The sequence below is a fragment of the Myxine glutinosa genome, chromosome 4 (assembly GCF_964187855.1).
Source record: "Myxine glutinosa chromosome 4, kmMyxGlut1.1, whole genome shotgun sequence".
NCBI classification, from domain to species: Eukaryota; Metazoa; Chordata; class Myxini; order Myxiniformes; family Myxinidae; genus Myxine; species Myxine glutinosa.
This window is the reverse complement of record NC_136264.1, coordinates 51,847,710-51,866,413: the sequence shown is the minus strand read 5'-3', so window position 1 is coordinate 51,866,413 and position 18,704 is coordinate 51,847,710. Positions and strand designations below refer to the sequence as shown.

At 43.3% G+C, this 18,704-nt stretch overlaps 1 protein-coding gene across 2 annotated transcripts in view; it reads left to right on the top strand.

Moving 5' to 3' along the window:
- Positions 1–18,704, top strand: part of LOC144888127 (kinesin-like protein KIF1C) — a 270,641-nt gene that overhangs the window by 158,758 nt on the left and 93,179 nt on the right. The window lies entirely within an intron of this gene.

Below are 18,704 nucleotides of genomic sequence, written 5' to 3'. Positions count from 1 at the left end.
TCTTCGATCCAGACACTCAATCTTTTCTCCATCTTTTCAACAAGGGTGTCTCTCCTGCTAACGTATGATGTTGCCGCACGAACGCTGGAACGGATTTTATCTTCGGCCTTCCATACCATCCTAATGGTTGATTCATTCATGCCATATTGCCTGGCCAAAGATGAAGCAGAAACTGATGATAATTTGTTCAGGATATCAAGTTTGACCTCCATGGTCATTGTTTTTCTCCTCTTCTTGTCTGGTTGGTTCAAATTGGGTCTTTTGGGAGCCCTAATCGCCGTAAGTTCACTTGATGGCAGCAGGTTCGGAGATGGTGACAGGTGGCAGCTCATGCAGCACGTGTATATTAATTAAATAGTAATTAAGCAAGGTAATAAGGAATAAGGAAAAAGAATAAAATCTTTTGGGAAACGCCGGCCGTTTTTGTCGCAATTAATCCAGAATGTAAAATCGAACTGCGAGCGATGATGGCAGGTGGTGACTCGTATCATCGTATGTATAAATTCAATAATAATTAACCATTGTCCACACAAGGGGGGTCTTTTTTACCTTGTATTTAGCCGAAGAAGACCTCCCTTGTGTGTACAAGGGTTAAGTAAAGTACAGTACAGTAACAAGGAATAATAATAATATAAATCTTTGGGAAAACACCAGCCACGATCGCGTAAATGTGAAACACCATCGCGTTGGGGAGGTTTTGACGCATTTAATTCGGCGCGTAAATTGGAAACCGCGTTTGAGGAAGCTGCGTTGGAGGAAGTTTTACTGTATTTTAAGGAGAACAAATGTTAATTTTTGTCCATGACTGATCTACTTTGTCCTTTAGCCTTTTTTCATTATTCCCTGTCTACATACAAACCTTGTCCAACTTGACTGCCATACCATTAGCCATTACAAAAATATGTTTTATTCTACATTATAACAGATAATTGACTGTTTTTCTCGTCGAACAGTCATGTGTATCGTTGGTTGTTATCTCCATTTGTGGGTTTCAGGAGGTGGAACGAAGTCCTCCCAGGACCCAAAGTATCCACCTCATCTTCGGTCAGGGATCACGGCTCATGGACCAAGTTCAAGTTTTTCAGTTTTGTTCCAAGGGATCGTCATCTTTTCAGGATTATCACCGAACCCCGGATTGCCTCCAGTTGTAGTTCATTTGTGGTAATATTCCCGGGGATGTTTTTTTAAATATCAGTGAGGTTCTTCTTTATCATTCAGGTTGCTTCAATTGTCACCTGTACAATTTCGATGTCTTCAGCTTCCAAGATCTCTTGACCTCATTTTTGAGGTCCTGGTAATGTTTTTTTGCATTTGTTGTGTGCGAGCACGCGTGTCAGCTCCACTACGAGCCTTAGATCCCATACGAAATCGGGTTACAAGATATTTAGAAAGTGTTAGGGTAAAAAGGGTGCGATTGAAAGCATGCCGAAACAAATCTTGCATCTACATTAGAAGAAGATGTACGATTCAACAATATGCTCAGGTTTTCTTTGCAAGTACAAATATTTTTTAGTCTGCAACCGGTGAAATACGTTTCAAAGTTCAGGTTTTTTTTCCAAAATGGAACTGTAGGATGCGAAACGGCCATTACTCGACTCCTGTCTCTGCCCTGTCTCCACTCTTAACAACGGCAGTCTATAAGAGTCTTAAGATCCCTTTGTACAAACGCAGCTTTGTGGGGTCACCAGGGATCATAGTGGGTGGGGGCGATTCTTAACACTATAATCAACAAACCCACACTCTATTTTTAACCTCCTTTCTTGGGGATTATACTTTTCTCCACTTTGTACTTACTGCATGCACAGTGCATACAGTAGTTACTGCATGTACATTGTACAGTGCATACAGTATTTGTGGAATTACACACATTCAGAGTATGGATGAAGCACATTGATCTTTCATGATGCCTGAACAGCATAAGCAAAATGCACAGTTCCTATGTTGGAAAATTGTGAGAAAAGGAAGAAATTAAGTACTCAAAAAATATTAAAATCAGATTTATTTTGACTATAAGAGATGAATAAGGTCATAATGGTTGAGTGCAATCCACTGGCATGATTGTACCAGGCAGACTGTGTGTTAGAATTACTACTGCTCATTACCTCTGCCACCGAAGGTGGATGGAGGTTATGTTTTCACCCCTGTCTACCTGTTTTTGTCTTAACAAAGGTAACCGGTGAAATACGTTTCAAAGTTCAGTTTGTTTTCCAAAATGGAACTGTAGGATGCAGAACGGCCATTACTAGACTCCTGTCTCTGCCTGTTTTTCTGGTGGTTTTTTTTTTTGTCTGTTTGTTTGTCTTTGAACAAGATATCTCAAAAAGTTGTAGACGGATTCGGCCACAATTTGGTGGAGACGTAGCGTATGTGACAAGGATGAAATGATTCGATTATGGTGAAGATCCAGATCCGGATCCGGCTAGTAGAATTTTTAAAGTGATTCTTCACCATTGAGTGACGGGACTAAAAATAATACGTAGCAGGATATCTCAAAATGTTGTGGACGGATTTGGACAAAACTAGGTGGACAGGTTGGGTGTGTGATGAGGACTAATCGATTTGATTTTGGTGAAGATCTGAATATGGATTCGGATACGATATTGGCCTGGTGTTGGCTTAGCGGTTAGGGTGCTGGCTTGGGATCCTAGGATCCTGGGTTCGAATCCCGGTTGATCGCTGAATTAACGCCAGGGGGGTTGACTCAGCCCGTCATCCTTCCGAGGTCGGCAAATTGAGTACCAGCTTGCTGGGATGAATGATCCCGGTGTGTACCCCGGCTTAGAATAGGTGCACCGTATCCCTGCGCATCGAAGAGCATGACCAAGGGTTGGCGTCAGGAAGGGCATCCGGCCATAAAAACATTGCCTCAAACAGGGAACCATGATTGTCATGGGGCCGGCAAGGCTAACCCCTGCTCTAGCGGGGAAAATGGCCTTAAAACGATCATTCATTTCATTCATTCATTCATTCATACGATAATTATTGAATTATTTAAATGATTCTAGAGTCTAGACCATTGAGAGATCAGGCAAAAATCGATATATAACATGATATTAAAAAAATTTATGGACAAGTTATGACTAGACTTGGAGGATGAGTTGGTTAAGTAACAAGAACAAGCCGATTCGATTTTGGTTCAGGTCTGAATCCAGACCCGACCTATCAGTGGGATACAAAACATAAGACTGTTCAGCCTGGTGGAGGTATGCTCTCTACCGAGTGCTGTTCTAGTTATGTACAGTTTTACTGATTGATTACGATATGAATTAGTTTACATCTTGGTTGCATTTTCTTCATGTTTAAATCTCCGAATACTTGTAGATGCTACCTTTGAGATGTTCAAGTATACAAGTTATTTGATGATCATTGAGTTCCATCCCCAATTTCTCAATCCGTCAATCAATATCCCCCAATTGATGTATATACAGAATGTATCATGTTGTATTGAATGAATGTACAATTGAATGTATCAACCAGCCATTGTTGTCCGAGTATGAATTTGGCCCGTGTCAAAAACAGCATCCAGCTGGCATAGCTACGCTGCCATGCCCAAAGGCTGTCGTGTTACTGCGCAATGCACAATAATAAAATGGTGGCTTTGCCTGGCATCCATGTGGAAGTCTTTGAATGCTGTACCCTATCTTGCCTGCCGCAGATCTCAAATTCCACTTGCTAGACTGGGTGGTTGTCTCGTGCTCGGTTGGTTCTAAACTTGAACCTGAGACATCGTGACTGCCACAGGAATGCTTGAGTTACAGCGCTGCTTGCAAATTTCACAACACTTGTGACACACCTGTCTTTGATTTATTTTGTGGCCTTTTACTTTCTGCTGTGGAGAGTTGTTTTATTTTTTTAATATATAAATTGTGGATACCAGCATTTCACTGCTTCGAGGGCCTGTGGCTTGAAAACCGACTATCTAATTGATGCTTCACTGGAAGGATGTAGAAATTAAAAGATTCCATTATTTTTAGAGTGTTCACCTTGCCAGCCTCCCATACATGCATTTGTGAATCTAAATTGTTTCACCTTCATTAATGAAGGATAACATATGTACTCTTTGTTTTGTGTCCCACTTTGGGAGCTTTTATTTCCAGTTTTGTGATTTCTGCAAAGAATGGCGGTACTAAGCTGATGGAAAGGGATGTGATGAGAGTGTTTTGGTGGTAGTTTCTTGTTACTTCCGCCACCAAAGGTGGATGGAGGTAATGTTTCAAAACGTTGTTGATGGATTCGGACGAAATTTGGCAGAGATGGAGCGTATGTGACAAGGTCGAAATGATTCGATTTTGGTGAAGATCCGGATTTGGATCCGGCTACTAGAATTTTTAAAGTGATTCTTCACCATTGGGAGATGGGGCCAAAAACGATGCATATCTCAAAAGTTTTTTTTTTTTTTTTTTTTTTTGGTTTTTTGTATACAATATCGAGGCTCGTGAAAGAGCGAACATTAATCACACAGAAAGACAAACCGACACATAAAACATATAACATAGGGAGCGGTAGACAAGATGGGGAGAGAGGGGGAAGGACACAAACACAACATTTGAGAGCAGGTACCGAGAGACATGGAGACATCGAGAGATCTGAGAGAGGGCGAGGGCTTTGGGGGGGGGGGGCGTGGGAAGGGGGCAGTGGGAGAGGTATAAAACATATGGACACTGCCAGGACTTCCAGGAAAGAAGTTGGAATTTCAAACAAGGTGGATCTGGGGTGAATTAGCGGGGGTAGAAAAGATCAAGGTTTTGGATGGGGGAAGATAAGAGATGGTGGTGAACAGCTGTTTTAAAGACCTGGAGGGAGGAGTGGGATTGAAGGGAGTGAGGGAGTTTGTTCCAGAGGCGGGAGAAAAGAGGAATGAAAGAGTGAAGGTGAGCGGAGAGCCGAGATTTCGGCAGTTTAACCATCAGAGGGTTGCTGGCAGATCTTGTGCGACCTGTAGGAATATTTGGGGGACAGAGCACAGAGAGAGCTGGGGGTGCAAGGCCGGAGAGGAGTCGGTAGAAGACAGAAAGACCACCTACCTGCCTGCGGTGAGTGAGTGAAAGGCCCTCAGAGATAGCTTCATCGCGGGAGATTCCAATAATTCTGAAAGCTTTGGTTTCAACAGCGTGAAGCCGAGCTAGGTGTGAGGCAGGAGCACCGGCCCATAGGGGAGAACAGTATTCCATTGAGCTGCGGATGAAAGCCTTGTATGTGGTGAGGAGCTCAGGTGTGCCGAGGAAGGACTTCGCACGACGGAGGATGCCCAGTCGGCGACTGGCTTTGGAGGCCAGCTTGGAAATGTGGTTTTCCCAAGAAAGATCATGGCAGATAGTGAGACCCAAAATCTTGAGCGACAGAACTTCTTGGAGAGGATTGTTGAGAAAGTAGATGGGAGGGTTGTCCAGTCGATCTTTTCGGAGAGACATAGTAAGAGTGTGAGATTTGTCAGGATTGAAAGACATGTTCCACTTGTTTGACCAGTCTGTGATTTTGTCCAGGTCTTCAGAGAGTGAGGAGGCAGCAGACTGCCGATCTGAGGGAAGAGGAATGGAGCGGCAGAGAGTGGAGTCATCAGCAAAGAGATAGAGAGGATTTTCGAGAGAGTCAGAGAGATCATTGATGAAGACCAGAAAAAGCATGGGGCCCAGAACACTGCCTTGGGGAACTCCAGCCTGAACAGGAAGAGGAGATGAGAGAAACCCATTCAGGGCCACACGTTGACGACGACTAGAGAGGAAGTCCGCCAGCCATGCGTGGAGATTTCCATGGATACCAAAAGAGGAGAGTTTGGTGAGCAGAGCGGGGTGCCAGACCGTGTCGAAGGCACGTGATATGTCGAGGGAGACAGCTCTAATTTCCTGTTTGGCATTGAGGACCTCCATCCATTGTTGAGACAGCAGAAGCAGCATGTCCAGAGTAGAGTGACCTGGTCTGAAACCAAATTGATGATCAGAGATCAAGCCATTGGAGAAGAGGAAAGATTTCATATCAGAAGCAATGATGGATTCCATGACTTTGCTGATAATTGGGAGAAGGCTGATTGGTCTGTAGTTGCTAGGATCTGTTTTTGCACCTTTTTTGTGCAAAGCGGTGATGTTGGCTGATTTCCAAGCAGATGGCAGTTGACCTTGAGCAAAAGAGAGGGTGAAGAGAACAGAGAGAGGGTGAGATAGAGCAGCAGAGCAGGATTTTAGGACCCGTGGGCTGATGCCGTCGGGTCCAGTTGCAGAATCAGAGTCGAGGGTTGACAGAAACTTTTCCACCTTGTCAGGAGGAAAGGACACGGAGTCCAGGAGCAGCAGGGTACGACTGGGTATGGTGGGTACAGAGAGGGATGGGTTTGGGACACAAGATTTAGAGGCAAACACAGAGTTGAGGCATTCAGCTTTTTCACGTGCGGAGTCAGCTGTGTAGCCGTTTGAGGTAAGGGAGGGGATGGAGGGGGAACAAACACCAGAAACGGATTTGACCAGACGCCACCAGGATTTGGAAGAGGGAGACAGATAAGAGAGTTCGGTCTTGAGAACGGAGAGATATTGTTTCCTGGCTCTCCTGAGGGTGGACACACACTTGTTTCGGGCTTTGTGAAAGGAAATGAGATTTCCTTCCGTTGGATTTGCTTTCCAGGAGACGAAGGCAAGTTGTTTCTGGGCAACAGCCTCACCACAAGATTCCGTGTACCATGGACGGGAGGAAGGGTATGACAACTGAAGACGAGATGGGATAAATCTGTGCATGAGAGAGAGCAATTTACTTTGGAAGAATTCCCAGGATGAGTTGATGTCAGAGGTGGTAGAGATGGGAGACCAGTCCAGATGATTGATGGCTGCTTGAAGACCGTGCCAGTTGGCCTGAGTGAAATGCCAGACTCGTCGACGCTGAGCAGGCTCCCTGAGGATGGTCAGAGAGATGTCCACTTTAACAAGGACATGATCAGATGTTCCGATCGGAGCAGAAGAAGAGCAGCAGACATTTTCAGGGAAGTTAGTCATAACCAAGTCCAGAAGAGAAGATGTTCCGTTGACTGAGATCCGGGTCGGGAAATTGACAGATTGTGTCAGTCCCAGTGAGTCGCAGAAGTCCTTTGCTGAGGAGCCATGGCTGGTGAGAGAGGTACCCACACCCAGCCAACTGGCATGATGACAGTTGAAATCACCACATATGAGGAAGAGAGAGTTGGGATGAGTAGATAGAAGTTGGTCCATATCATCAGACAGCGAGATGTAGATGGAGTCATCACTGTTTGGTGGACGGTACAACACACATATGAACAATAGGTGGGAGCGAAGGGGAAGCCGTAGCCAGAGGTATTCCTGGGGGTGAGGTGGAGAGAGTGCAGTGCAGGGCGAGTGAGGAAGAGAGTTTTTGATAAAGATAGCAACCCCGCCTCCAGGACGAGGCTCAGATCTATCATACCGGAGGAGGGAGTAGCCCGGGAGAGATACTATGGAATCAGAGACATCATAAAGGAGGAAAGTTTCTGTTAAGCAGATCACGTCTGGTTTGACAGAAGCAACCTGTATGGAGAGATCGGTTAAGTTTGAACGAAGGCCCCGGATGTTTGAGGTCCATACCGTTAATGAAGAGGAAGGGGGAGCATCAGATACAGAACAGGGGGGAGGAGGGGTAGGGTAAGATGTGGAAGAGGTGGAAGAGGTAGGGAGAGCTGTTGAAGGTGTGTCAGAGATTTCAGAATAGCTCGGAGAAAGGGAAGGATGGGGCGGACAAAAGGTTTGATGGTGATTGGGTGAGCCACAATGAGGTGTTATTTGAGGAGGGGGAAGAGCGAGGCAGAAGGTTGGGGGAGATGGAGGTGAGAGTTTGAAGGGGGAAGAAGCGGGGAGGACGCTTTGAGGAGGGGGAGTGAGCGGGGGGAAATTGAGAAGCAATGAGGGTGGGGAGATTTGAAGGGGAGGGGTGAGGGGGGAGTTTGGGAGGGAAGGGACAAGGGGAGGGATTTGAAAGGGATGGGATATGGGGGAGATTTGGAGGGGAGGGGTGAGGCAGGATTCTAGGAGGGGAGGGGCGAGGGGGCGTCTTGGCGGGGAGGGGTGAGGGGGTAGTTTAGGAGGGAGGGGGCAAGGGGGGAGATTTGAAAGGGATGGGTGATGGGGAAGATTTGGAGGGGAGGGGTGATGGGGAAGATTTGGAGGGGAGGGGTTATGGGGAAGATTTGGAGGGGAGGGGTGAGATTGGATTTTTGAAAGTGTACGATTTATGGGAAACGAACATTTATTGCAAAATGAGTTTCTTGTGACCTTCGAGTTAAAAATACGTTTAAGGACGCTGGATGGAGGATGGAGTGCAGGAGAGTTTAGGGAATGTAGAACAAAGGCACTATAGGAGATGGATATTTTTTTTGGGATGAATTGATTTGGTGAGCAAGTCGAAAGCAGCCTTTTAAAGAAGAAGAAGAAAAAGGTGTTATAAAATATGACGGAATACATAACTTGAGGGGAAAGTGTAGACATTGAAGGTTAATGAGTGAAAACTATCTGGGGAAATGGGGGAGAAACACGTGGTCGAAGAACGAACGAACGAATAAGAATGAATAAACGAATGAGAACAGAGAAGGAAATGTTGTTTTTTTTTTTTTTTTGAGTTGAGATTTACACAAGGAAGTAGGCTATGGGTGAAAAGACTGGGAATACAGAGAACGAAAGTTATTGGATCACAAACGACGGACCACTGAGAGAAAAACAAAGCCTCAAGGTTGTACAGTGCACACTGTACAAGGCCTTGCTCGCGACACGGCAAACAGACGATCAATTTATGAAAGATAAACACCGAGAAACAACCAAAGTTGCACACAATAACTTCACACACCGAAAGATAAGTACAGTTTCGACAAAATACAATTGTGAACAGACTTAACTTCGAAAAACGTGGAGACCGTGTGGAGCTTCGAAAATCCCTGCCGCCGTCTCCAAGATCTCGCGAGATCTCCCAAGTTGTGGACCGATTTGGTGTCTGACAAGGACGATTCGATTCGATTTTGGTGAAGATCTGAATATGGATTCGGATATGAGACGAATTTAATTTTTTAAGTGATTCTTCATCATTGAGAGATAGGTCCAACAAAGCGGAGGTTTGCTCTCTACTGAGTGCCGTTCTAGTTACCCTCGCCAGAGGAGAGGGTGTTGCATTTGAGTCAGTTTGTTTGTCTGTCTGTTTGTTTGTTTGTCCGCACAAAATAAATATGATTTTCTGTACAACCGTTGGTCCGGATGGACAGCAAAGTTTAACCATAGGTGCTCCTCCACCTGTATAATTTTTTTAAATGATAATTATGATGTCATAGGTCACGTGGTATGGGCGCCATCTTGGAAAAACAGAAAAACGTTGCACCTCTATATCTCCGAAAGCGCTGCATAGAAAAAAACGAGACATAGGCTCATTGTAAATAACTCTCCATGGGGAATAATATATGTTAATGATGATGTCGTAGCTTCCTTCATTGTGACGTCATAATTCGACAAGTACAAAACTTCATCCGATCAAGATTAAATTTCTTGAGCATCATATAGGAATAAATTGGTGGAGGAAAAAAACAATAAGATGACATCATCGGGCACGTGCTTCGGCCGCCATCTTGGAAAAAACGAAAAACTTTTCACCTCTATATCTCCGAAATCGCTGCATAGAAAAAAATGAGACATAGGCTCATTGTGAAGAGCTCTCCATTGGGAATAACATATGTCAATGATGTCATAGGTGCCCCCATTATGACGTCATAAAAATCGACAAGTACAAAACTTCATCCGATCAAGATGAAATTTGTTGAGCGTCATCTAGGGATAAATTGGTGGAGGGGAAAAAAATGATGATGTCATCGGTCATGTCGTTCGGCCGCCATATTTGTTTTAACACAAAAGCCTTAACACTAAAAACACGTCCTGGCGAGGGTCTGCAATCTGTGATTGCTCTTTCTTGTTTCTTTTGTATCCTTGTTGGCCGAGAGTGGCGTTATTTGTGTATTTGTTTATCTGTGCTATATGTGTATGTGCGTGCACGCACACACACACACACGCACGCACGCACACACACACACACAGACACAATTTGGACTTTGGTAGTTATACGTTGACTGCTATCGGCATTGCATGGTGGTACATGTTTCAGCCTATGCTGCCGCTGACAACTCAACAATAAGCGAGGAAACTGCTATGGCGGCCGATGGGGGCATGTAGCATTGTGGTTCTCATGCATGTGCTACTTGTAAATGTCTGCAGCTGTGGAGGATCCCAGGTAGGGTTTGGGACAGCAAAGAGTTTACCTTGTGTAGCTTTTCTTGGTTCGTTAATACAGCTTTATTTGGCTAGAAGGGCAGAGTGGTAACTAATTATAAAGTCAACAGGATTACAAATAATTAATTGACATATGTTCAGCCGATGTTCAGCAGGTCCTCCCTTGAACCCGGTGGTCTGGGTGTGTAATTTTCCCACACATGTCAATTAATTATTTATGATCCTGTTCATTTATATAATTGTTTCACGATGTCCCCAGTAGTGTTCATAATAGCAGACTTAGATGTGTTCCCCCATTGGAGGAAGACCCTCTCGTGATCAGGCTGTTGGTGCTCCTATGGTTGTCAGCGAGTGCCCCGGAAGCATTGACGGAAAGAGAGTGGTAATTATATATGTGGGAAAATTGCATGGTCAGTCAGGGTCTCCCCAGATAGCTCAGATGGTAGTCACTGGTATGGTTCACCAGATGACCTGGGTTCGATTCCAGGTCTGGGTGTGTAATTTTCCCACATGCATCAATTAAATAATTATAAAGTCCTCACCACAGATGGGATAATTTATTCGGTGAGAGTTGATTGGTTGTTTCCTCCAATTACGGGTGAGACATGATTGAGGTGTGTGTGTGTGTGTGTTTTGTTGGTTGTTAACTCCATATGTGGTGCTTGTATTGCTTTTTCTTCTCTTTCTTAATGCTTAAAAAAAAAGATAATCAGCAATTGTGTCTGGACGATTATCAACTTGTAGTTTTTGCCCCCCTCCACCGCACTTTCATTCCATGGTTGTGGCTCTATAAAAAGGTTGAGAAGAAAAACAAACAAAAGAGGAAAACAAATGTGAATCAATATGTCAACAGAACCCAATAAAGTCCATATGTGTTGATATGCATTCACGCTTAACACACTCAGCTATGCATGTACCTCTCACGTTATAGCCAGGGAAGGGTATTCCAACATGGTGGCTGCTTGCTCTGCGAGCACGTGCTGCAGCTGTGCTCCAGTTGTATATACAAGTCGATGAACACACCCTAGCGCATGTGCGAGACTGAGCTTGGATTGCACGCCCCCTCACACTGCTTCAGCATATAGAATCAAGGCCATGAGCTTGCAATATGCATGCATTAGCCACATGCCGTTAGCCACATGCTAGTCACCAAAATTCACACTGTTCTTTTCATCAAATTTTGACCCAACATTTTTTGAAACTGAATGTTCATCAAATAAAAACACTCAAGTTTTACAGTGACATGTATTTTCGTACTATTGTCAAGATTTCGTGATTGCAATTATCTCGTCAATAGCTGAAAGTTGTGCAGAACTAACAATGGTTTTGAAAAAACGCAATGAATGGGTTAATATGTGAAGAGATTTTCCTTCTGCAAACATTAAAATTGTCCTCCTATTAATTTGCTGTAAGTTAATAGGCAGATGATTGAATAGCTGACAGGAGTGTTCTGTGATTGAGTTGCGAGGTTGCTGGTATGAAAAGCACTGAAATTTGATCTGTATGTGTCGTGAGAAAAAGTAATTTAAACGTGGATACTGATTTTTATGAAGTTTGATTTATCAGCAAATAATACATGGTCAGGCCACCAAAAATTCTGGCCGGCCTCCAAAAAAATCTGTTTAGGTGGCCTGGCGGACCACAAATAAACATAGGGGCAATACCCCTGGCGCTCACCTGGTATAATAAACAGTATACTGCACTGACTAAAGGTATTTTAAACCAATTTCAATGGTTGCTAGAAGACAGGGGAACATGTAGAATCATTCTAATATAATCATAAGACTTTAAACAAACAAACAAAAAAATACCTATTTTGGGGAGCAACCACCCCTCTCCCCCAACCCCGTATACCTCCTCAGACCCCAATTTTTCTAATGCCTTAAACAAACATTGGTACATCACGGCTGATGAAGATTGTGGTGAAATTTAATCGAAATTGCATGTGTAATTTCTGAGAAGAAAGCAAATACCTATTTTGGGGGGCAACCTCTCCCCCCCCCCCCACCACCCCACTCCCCCGTAGACGCCCTAAGGGGCCGATTTTTTTTTTAATGGCATGAAGAACTTTGGTACAGCACGGGTGGTGAAGGTTGTGGCAAAGTTTCATCGAAATAGTGTGTGTAGTTTCAGAGGAAAAAGCAAATTCCTATTTTTGGGGGGGTGTGGGGGGGGGGGGTTCAAACCTGGATCCACTTTGACCCCCAGTAAACCCCATTATACCCTGATTGTTTAAATGCCGTGATCAAACTTTAGTCGTAACACAACAAATATCATTTGTGCCAAGTTTGGTTACAATCCCTTCAGCGGTTTCAGAAAAGACGTTGCAAGTGTTTACAGACAGACAGACAGACAGACTGACGGACAGACAGACAGACAGACAGACGGACGGACTCAAGGACGGATGACACACCATCGCATAAGCTCCCCTGAACCTCGTTCCAGGTGAGACGAGTCATATCGAGGTTAAAAGGCTGATACGATGATGCTGGGGTCCTTCAACTAATGACCCAGGCCCGAAAGGCATGCTTATATCAAATATATAGTTTTAGCTGCACATACTAACCTCACAGTAAGCTATCGTTTTTAATGACATTTGTAACTGAGGTCGTTTGATTAAGTTTAATTTTGACACATTCATCAGTTTTGAGTTGAGAACCAATTGGAACAGTTACTTCTTATGGCCCTGCTCCTAGCGGAATTTAATCTCTCAAATGTGTATCACACTTTTCAATGCTGTACAGCGGTTCACCTTTTTATAAGGTAGGCAAACATTTTGAAAGGCATTTTTTCCCCGAACGCACAGAGTTCATTTTAAAGGTTTTTCGGATCTACCACACGCATTTTCTGAACTGTATCTTTGAGTCAGTCTCTTTGACCATTCTTTCATCCAAATTTTATCTTTTCTGGAGATTGTGCTGTCTTTGTTACAAGATGCGCTGCAAGATGAGTAATCACACAACAATCTCAAACAAAGCCACAACAAAACTGAAAGAGAATACCGAAATAGTCTGGAAATGATGACGTATCTGTCAGTTCTAACATTGCTACAAGACACACATTCTCAATGTATCAGTTATGAATACGAGTGTGCACGGAGCTTATTATGAAGTACAACTGTAACTGTAACTTGGTGGTGATCCCTTGGTCTCACCAGGTTATATTTAGCCATGAAACCTGTACTGATCTATTCACTTAATCAGCATGGGTTTGGAGCAGCATGGGATGCTCTTTTGACTATATGTAGCTGCTGCAGTTGTAAACACTTTCACTACTGCACGTTGTGTTTGTGTGAAACGGGATATTTTGCTATTCAAGCAGCACTGATGATTTATTTTCGGGTTGAAGAGAAAAGGATGGATGCTGTGAAGAGGAACAGGTTGAGATGGTTTGGTCATGTGTTGAGGAAGGATGAAAGTGACTGGTTGAGAAGAGTGGTGGAAATGAATGTGGAAGGAAGTAGAGGATGGGGAAGACCGTGAAAGACTTGGCTAAAGATGGTGGAAGAAGAAATGCGGGCAAGGGGGTTAACAAGGAGAGATGCAGAAAATAGGGCAAAATGGAGAAGATTGTCATGGGGACCGCAAGGCTAACCCCCGCTCTAGCAGGGAAAATGGCCTTAAAATGCATGTTGTTGTGTGTTGTTGTTGAAGAGAAAAGGAGATTGGTTGGGAAAAGATGTAGAAGCAAGGGAAGGAAATATGGGAGAAGGGTCACGTATCAAGGTGGAGGGGAAATGTGGGGAAGAGGGGGGGGGGGGGGTTAATTGGTTTCCATTTGGAAGAGTGGTTTCCACTATATTTGCCTACTTACTACATATATGGCCACCAATCAGTATTTTGTGATCGAGTTTGGCTGTTATTCCAGATCACTGTTTGACTTGTAGATTAAGAAAATGTGGAGTGCCACATCCTTTTTAGACAATCCCCTGGGTTTTTGCAATTGTGTGTGTGTGTGTGTGTGTGTGTGTGTGTGTGTGTGTCCCACTCTCCCATGTGTGTGTGTGTGACCCACTCCCCCCCCCCCCCCCCCCCCGTGTGTGTTTTTTTTTTTTTTAATCTGTCTGTCCAGGCCATAACTTTTTAACATTTGAGCTTTTGTCATGAAATTTTCAACAAACACTCATTATGAGAATATGGAGAAAATAATCAAAAATTGGGTCAAAATGTGAAAGGCCAAAGTCTAAGTGACTATAAATATCCCTTATTAGTCCCGCCACACGCGCCACAGCCTGTCAAGCCGAGACGGCCTGTTTTTTATCGCTTCCATGTTTATTTATTTATTTACCATTGAGCTTTAGTGTCTGTCAAAACCATAACACATTTACTAATTGAGATTTTATCATCAAATCTTCAACACAGCTTTATTATGAGAAAATGGAGACCACAAATGAATAAAATGTATGTATATATATATATATATGTAGCTGTTTTCATCACGTTTAGTTCCAGTACATAGCAGATTTTTATATGCATTTTTATATACTTTATAGTCTTGGAAGAATGAGGGGGCCAAAGGGGTCAGTGTGAACCTACAAACAGTGGGGCAGAGGAGCAACAGGATAATAACACAACTAACAAGGGAATACATGAACTGATATAAAGAGGACAGAGAGGAAGGGAGTGAGCACAGTAACTTGTAATAAGATGGTTGGGTTAGGGTTGGAGCGGGGTGGGATTAATGGTGGGTAGAAAATATCGCAAGTAGGAATGGAGGATGACCTGATGCTTTTTTTATCTATTGCCTCTGCAAACGATACTGTGTGCACATAGTATTGCATCTCTCATCGTCTCAGAACTCTCCGTGATATCCTTAAGGCTTTTAACTTTCACCTTTTATCCTCATTTCCTGCATCTGATTAGCCCTGCTGAGGCATGCATGGAGGCTTTTAGTGGGTCGATGGCATGGTGTGGCTGATGGGGCAAAGTGCATAATGCACACGTGCCTCACCTTTGAAATGCCACACTGTATAGTACACAACTACATCTACATCTATATATCTACATCTATATATTATGTATATATATATACATATATATATGTGTACATATATATGTATATATATATAATATAGTGTTTGTGTGTGTGTTCTCGTGCGCACTTTGTCAAATCATGAACAGTCACTTTAAGTTGCTGGAAGATGTCTCTAGCTCACATCAATCTACAATTATATATGAATCCAAACTATAAAGTAACCATGTTTGCTTTATTAGCCTTGCTTCCTTTTAGTGGGAATATTTTAGCCTGTCCTAGTATGGCTCTACTGTTCCTTACAGCTCCATAGTAATTGCTTTACTGTGAATGTGGACCATGACTACCTTGAGAGATGGATATAGTGCTTGTAATTGCTTTGGCCACCATTTTATGCTACATGGTATTCCTAACTGTCTCGTTGTATGCTTTCATGCTATACTTTGTAAGTGACAATATATATTTTATGCTGAATGATTTACGGGAAGAAGTCTAAATCTTCCCGTCCATATGATTATGACCAGCTGCATGATGTCTGGCAATGATGTTTGCTCTTTCAAATATTTTCTCGAAGTTTTGGTAATTTGCCAGTATAAATTATATAAACGAGCAGAGTACCCACCTTATGGGCGGTCTTGTTCCAGGTATGTAGCATGTTCTTCTGACACATACCTTTGTATGGGCAGTGTATAGGCAACTGACAGCCCGCTCCTGAAAATAAAAATAAAAACAACCTGGGTTATGTGCATGAAGCAAAAACATGCCTACTGATCTATAATTCAAAACACCTCGCTGCACTGGAAAACGTTTGGACAGGAATACTATTCTGTAAAGGGGTGGGAATGTAATACCCTCTCCCACCTGGAGGCAGCGCTACACGATACACATTTACATAGAGAAATTATGTCCATACCCACCCCTCCCCCCAGCCCCACCTCCACCCTCAAGACCATCAGCAAAGAAAATTCACCTCTATACACAAATTGGAGTCATGCTGCATGATCCCATGTAGCAAGTCTGGATGTAATCGGGCCAAAACTGTAGGAGGAGTACCGCGACAAACACACAAACATCGGTCCGTGAATTAAAGTGAGAGTTTGTCAGTATATTAAGCTTTTATTTCAATTAAATAATTTTATATACTGATACAAATGCACTGACTTGTAAGAAAATGGTTGTATTATCATACAACTCGGTCTGCCAGGCTCAATTGGTCAAACTAGTGTCTCAAAGGCGAGGCCTTTAGCCCAGATGCCCCTAGTGCTTGAGGCTGGTATTGCAATGTCAAGTTTTTCACGTATTCTCCTTTTGTTTTAAAGCACAGCATTGGCAGAGAAGAACATTCCTAAACAATGTCTGATTTAAACACAAATATTGTAGTACAAATACTCATACAGTGTAACAAAAAAAGAAATTAATGACAAACCCCATTGGACATTGTGGTGATGACGGACCGTTACTCCAGACAGGATGACAAATATAAAGTCAAGACATAAAACAAATGCTCATCTTAAACTGTAGCTGCAAGCCAGATGTAAACACAGACACAGAGGATGAAGGAAGGAGATGCTCATAACTTGATTTGAAGCAAAGTCAGATGAAAATAGGAAGGACAAGGAATGAAGAAGATTGGCTTTATCAGTGCATTATCGTCTATGGATTTTCAGCTCCCGTCCTTCCGATGGAAGACTCGTTTGATTCCTCCACTGACTCTTTTATCCTCGCTACATTTACTGCTGAACGCCTCAAATTAACTTCTGCTCAACTAACTTTGCTGACTCGCTTGCTTTTTTTAGGCTTTAAGGGAGGCAGAGGGGTCTAATCATAAAACAGGAGGGGGAACCAACATAATTCAGCTTGATAATTACTTCCTGGACTATTAACCTTTTCATGCCTCAGTGCATTTGGCCACAAAATTCGGGCCACAAAATTTAATACCACAACACTCGTTACTGATTCATAAAACATAACAGCCTTATGGAACACTGTCCCCTTTCCTCCTGGATCTCCTTCCTTGTGCTATGGTGAATCGGTCCCTTCTTGGTCCCCTGTTTCCCCTTCTCTCTACTATCTATCTATTGCTCTTTGTACCTTTTTGTTTCACTCTAACAAGAGTCTTGGCACTTGTATCTTAAAATATACAGTATTTCTTATCAGGAGTAGGGATACTTACCTCACTGCTCGTATGCTCAAGTTGTCACTTCCACCACCGCAGGTGGACGGAGGTTATGTTTTCACCCCTGTTTGTTTGTCTTTTTGTCAGGATATCTCGATAAGTTATGGACTGATTCAGACGAAACTTCGTGGAGAGTTTGGGTGTGTGTGACAGGGATGAATTGATTCGATTCTGGTGAAGATCCAGATCTGGATCTGGATACTATAATGTTTTAAGTGATTCTTCACCATTGAGAGAGGGGACCAGAACCGATATACAGCACAATATATCAAAAGGTCATGGCCGGATTCGGACTAAACTTGGTGGATGAGTTTGGTAGGCGACAAGTACAAGCTGATTAGATTTTGGTTAATGTCGGGATACAGATCCGGCCTATCAGTGGGAAACAAAATATTTCCCTTTGCTCAGCTTTTCCACTTGTATACTTAGCTCACAAACATTCTCAAAAGTGTCTTTCAAAGAAACATTCTCAAAAAGGAATACTGTTCTCCCCTCTGGGCAGTTGCTCCTGCCTCACACCTGGCTCGGCTTCACGCTGTTGAAACCAAAGCTTTCAGAATCATTGGAATCTCCCGCGATGAAGCTAACTCCGAGGGCCTTTCACTTACTCACCGCAGGCAGGTTGGTGGTCTTTCCGTCTTCTACCGACTCCTCTCCGGCCTTGCTCCCCCAGCTTTCTCTGTGCTCTGTCCCCCAAATATTCCAACAGGTCGCACAAGATCTGCCTGCAACCCTCTTATGGTTAAACTGCCACAATCAAGACTCTGCTCACCTTCACTCCTTCATTCCTCTTTTCTCCCGCCTCTGGAACAAACTCCCACACTCTCTTCAATCCCACTCCTCCCTCCAGGTCTTTACAACAGCTGTTCACCACCATCTCTTATCTTCCCCCATCGAAAACCTTGATCTTTTCTATCCCCGCTAATTTTTTTTATTTTTTTTGTATACAAGATCGAGGCTCGTGTAAGAGCTAACATCAATCACAAAAAAAAAACGGACACACAAAACATACAATAAAAGGAGCGGGAGACAAGATGGGGAGAGAGAAGGAAGCACACAAGTACAACAGCAGAGAGCAGGGACATCGGAAGATCTGTGGGAGGGAGAGACTTTCATAGTCAATGATGATGGTCACTGTCAGTGAAATGGTAGACTTTCTGAGCCTTTGTCCTTATTGACCAAAATGTGACTTGGTTCTATTCATGTAATCAACAGTGTAGTTCTCATACCCTCTGTGATTACCAGTGTTGGCAAATGTAGTTTAACTATATCAAGAGATAACTTGTCCAGGCGTTAAAAGATCCAGAAAAACTTTGTTGCTCATT